Below are 4,711 nucleotides of genomic sequence, written 5' to 3'. Positions count from 1 at the left end.
GTCCTCCCTGACTGAGGACCGTCGGGTGTGAGTAAGGCATGTGGGGGCCACCCAGCCGGCCACGGCATCTGCCCCGAGGCTGGATCCTGCCCTGCAACTTCGTTACAAGGAATAAAATAATAGTATACAAGATCATACTTGCTGGAGAAAACTTCAGATTACACTCATACCACTTTTATCTTGCTATATAAAAAGTTACCTAAAACTATTTCTTTTGCATATAAATGAGGAAGATTAGGATATTTGATCAACTGGAAATATTGCTAGGCACAGACGTCTGCAGCTGCATCCAAGCGTAATACAAAGATTCCGGTGAAAACAAAGCTGAAGAAGCGCCAGGGATATGCCCTGGGGTCTCGCCCTGGGAGGGGCCCTGGGGCTTAGAGGGAGAAACATACTTGATTAAAGGATCTGGAGTGTTGGCCAGGTCTGGCCGCTCACAGCCTCCTGCCAGACCAGGCACATGATCCCAGGGGAGGCTGACCCCTTGGGGCCCCAAAGCCCTCCACGCCTGCTACCCCAAGAAGGCCCTGCCAGAGCAGTGGGTTTAAGGCACAAGAGAGCCACATGGAGGTTTGGGAGCGTGCACCCCGCAGCTACAGAAGGCACAGGCGAGAGGCAGGTAGCAGGGGATGCCGTCCTTGCCTGCACCCCATCTCCCCCAGGTGAGCAAGTGAATTAGATTTAATTTTTTTTTAAACAGGTAAACTGATTTCTCTTAAAAACAAACAAACAAACAAACAAAAAAAAACCCTCTGGTCTTTAAGGTCACTTCAGCTGCTTTTTTTAAAGTGGCTTTTTTCTGGAATGACGGAAGTTGTGGCCAGGCACCCGGCAGGCTGGTCCTGGGGACCTAGATGGTGGACTTGGAAAAGGACACCCACAGGTGGTGGTTCTCGCCCAGGTCGTGGTTGTGCAGGTCGATGAGCGCCTGGATGGCCTCCTCCACGGAGCCCATTTGGATCAGGGCTATCTTGCGGTCCTTCTGGAAGAACTTGAACCCCTTGGCAACTCTGCCGTTACTAGAGAAGAGCATCTTAAGGTCGTCCTCAGACACAGAGGGCGGGATGTTGGAGAGGTGCAGGGTGGCGGAGGGCGGGAAGATACTCTTTAAGTTCTTGGAGCCGGGCTTCTTGAAGACGTGCAGGGGCGAGTTGCCGTAGTCCTTGGTGAGGCCCTGGTCTTCCTGGCCCTCGCGGGGCAGCTGCACATTCTGGTGTTTGGAGAGCGTGATACGCACTGGCTTCCCGTGCAGCTTGTGCCCGTTGAGGTGGCTCAAGGCCAGCTGGGCCTGGCTGCCATCGGCCATCTGCACCAGGGCGTTCTCCTTCTTGAACAAGATCTTCACCCGCTGCACGTCACCGTACACGCCGAAAAGAATAAAGAGGCTTTGGGGTGTGACTCTCTCGGGGTTGAGGCTGCTGACCAGCAGGACAGAATTCCCTACCCCCGCCAAGCCAGGGATGGCGATCTGGCCTGCTGCCGCCGCCGCCGCCGCCGCCGCCGCCACAGCTGACGGGATGGCCAGAGGCGCCAGGGCCCCATGCACATTAAGAACAGAGAGACCTGCAGCCTGAGGGATGGCAAAGGTTGGAGGGAAACCAGTCCTGCGTACGGAGAGGCGGACGGACGTGATACTTGGCGCACCAAAGGCGGTGGCCTCCGTCTGGTCCAGCGCCTGCAGGCTGTCGCCGGAGGGCAGGTCCGGGCGTGTGTAGTCGCGGCTCTTCGTTGTTGTGCTTGACGTTCAGGCTGGTGAGTTTGGAGAGTCGATGCTCAGTGTGCAGCAGGCGTTACAGATGTTCCGCCCGTCCAGCTACAGCTTGGTGTGCTGCTTCCTCACGGGGTCGGTGTACTGCAGCAGTGCCTGGAACTGGTTGGTCTTGGTGGAGGTGATCATCTTCAGGAAGGTGCCGAGCTTGGAGAAGATCTGGTGCAGCACGTCCAGGGTCACCGGGTAGAAGAGGTTCTCCACGATGATCCTGAGCACCGGGTTCTGTCCGACCATCGCCATCCCAGCGTCCACCGCTGCAGCAGAGGCAGCCAAGGCCAGGTTCCCCGACTGGACCGAGTTCACCGCCTGCAGGGCTGCCTGGGCCCGCGCCTGGTTGGGGGAGCTGTCGGTCTTGAGCTCCTTGTGGTTGGAGAATTGGATGTAGATGGTCTGGCCCTGCAGCACCGGCGTCACCGACGTGTAGCAGTTCACCATGGTGTTGGCCGCCTCCTCGGTGTTCATCTCAATGAAGGCCTGGTTTTTCCCTTTCAGCATCAGGAAGTTGGTAACCTTCCCGAAAGGCAGCCCGAGGGAGATGACTTCCCCCTCGGTGACGTCGCTGGGGAGCTTGCGGATGTGGATCATCCTGGAGGGCACACCCGTACTCCTGCTGTCCCCCTTGAACTTCTTGCTGTCGTTTCCATTTGCTGTGGAGGCCGAGTTGCTACTCATTATAAACGTGCCATTAGCGACGCAGGCAGAGAAGAGCTCGTCAGATCCCCGCTTTGTACCAACTGCTATATCTGGGACGATGCCGTCCATTGCACACAGGAGACCCGCGGAGGACGGAGTGGAGGCGCGGGATAGCAGGAACCGACCCAACGGCTCCGAGTTACAGACCAAGTGGACTGCAATTTTTATTTCATAAAATACATTTTTCAAATTCATAGATCTTTAGAGTAATTCAAAAAAGCTTCTAATAAAATTTTATAATCTGAAGGCCAAGAGCCTTAATTCAAAATAAATATGTTTTCATTTTTTTACCTGAAACTTTGCAGTCAATAATCTGCAGATAGAAATGTGAAAAATTAAAAGTTTGTTACATTCAACTATATGAAGCATAAGAATTATCTGGGAGAAAAAGAGAGAAATGCCAACTATTTTAGTATTGAATTGCCACCATCATAAATAGTATGTTGGAAGGATATCAAATCACACTTGCCCTGTTAGTACATTTCTAAATACAGGGGGAGAAAAACTAGTACACAATCAACTTCTGGCAATGGTGATTCTCACTTTGCAAGATACACCTTGGAAGACGACCAAAGCCAAAATAAACATCAAACTGTCCAAAAAGCACTTGGATTACTAAAAATAAAATGAAGTCCAGTGCCATATTTTGAAGCTCAATACCAATTCAGTGCCTGGCCCAGGAAAACTACTCAATAAATATTTTTTTTTAGAAACAGTGAAAGAAAATGCTCATTGGTCAATGTATTGATCAGATTGGTGCATTGATAAATGATAACTCTGGGTTACAAAGATCAACACTATTTCATTTCATAAGAAAGACATGCAAAAGATTATAATATGATGCATTGAATAGAACAATATCATCACATCAAATTTCGTGGAAATATGGTAAAGAATAAGTAACTCTGCCTAAAGAGTTTGCAGGAGTAGCCACAGAATGAGTAATATTTGAGCTGGTTTTTGAAGCATGAGTAAGATGTAGATAGATGGAGAAGAGCAGAAAGGATCTCCCAGAAAGAAGAGTCAGCATGTACAAAGGCTTGGTATTAAAAAAAAAAAATCTGTTTAAAGCACAGTGAGGGTTTAGTAGGGAGGGTTTAGGGCTGTATGTGTGAGAAAGTGGCACAAGATGTGACTGAGAAGTCAGGTCCAGGCTATCTCATGAAAACATTTTTAAGACAGTCTAAGGATTTTGAACATTTCCCTATAGTTCTCAGGAAGACATTGAAGGTATTTAAGCAGAAATAAGGTATTACTGAATTTGAATTTTATAAAATTTGTTCTGCTAGTAGGATGTAAGAAGGCTCAGTCAGAGAAGGACGAGCAAATTAGGAGAAAACATCTCAGGAAAGAAAGCCTGAGAATCTGCAGAGAATTCAAATACAACTGACAAGTACTTAACACTCTCCTCAAGTGTGTGGTCCTCAATAAATATAAAATTCACTAAATGAAGGAACAGATGAATGCATGTCTATTGGAGTTAGATTTGAGATCAGCTTTAAACATGGCAAATACAATTTTAATGAAACAGAGAAGAACTGAGATTGGAATGGACTGATTAGCAGATATTCTGCAATATATCCCAACCACTTACTTTTCAGAGAGGTTTTTTTTAATAACTTGTAGTTGTATATGGGCTCCCAACAAAATTAAAATCAAATAAAAGTAGTAAGCTATGGTGCAGTTTGTACTACATAGTAGAATATTATACTGTTTTTATAATTACAAGGTATTATATAATATATAATACATTATATATACAATGTATACAATCTCTAAATATACAATGAGAATTAGATAATTATCAGTTTTATTTTCAAACTGTTTTCTCTTTTATAATTAACTAAAATTCCAATTTCTTAGAAGTCTTGATATTTTCATATTTTGTAAAAAATTATTTTGTGATAAATGCTATTTCCCCAGAAGAATTCCAATAAGACATGATTTTTAAAGATTCCTTGAAGAGGTTGTTGGAATTTAAAGGTTTATAGCTGAAAGACAGATAGATCTCTAATCAACTTTGTGATAAGTCACAATATCTCTGAGGGTCTATATCCTCAAAATAAGGGATATAGTTAGCATTGAGGTTCCCTGCCTACTATCCACTTCTCCATCTGTTGGTAACAACCTCCCTCAGTTTGCTTTTCACATGTCCCATGAGGAACTGTGTGCTTCAGGGAAAGCCCACTCTATCACTGGATCAAGAGGTGAGTCAGGCAGCTCCGGCATTCACCAACCTGCACA

General features: G+C 46.4%; 1 pseudogene; it reads right to left on the bottom strand.

Annotated features, from left to right (window-relative positions):
• Positions 1-853: 853 nt before the first annotated feature.
• On the bottom strand, positions 854-2,564 carry LOC102537223 (polypyrimidine tract-binding protein 1-like; annotated as a pseudogene).
• Between the last annotated feature and the right edge of the window lie 2,147 nt (positions 2,565-4,711).

The sequence above is a fragment of the Vicugna pacos genome, chromosome 7, assembly GCF_048564905.1.
Source record: "Vicugna pacos chromosome 7, VicPac4, whole genome shotgun sequence".
Classification (NCBI taxonomy): Eukaryota; Metazoa; Chordata; class Mammalia; order Artiodactyla; family Camelidae; genus Vicugna; species Vicugna pacos.
This window is presented reverse-complemented; position numbering and strand designations above follow the sequence as displayed.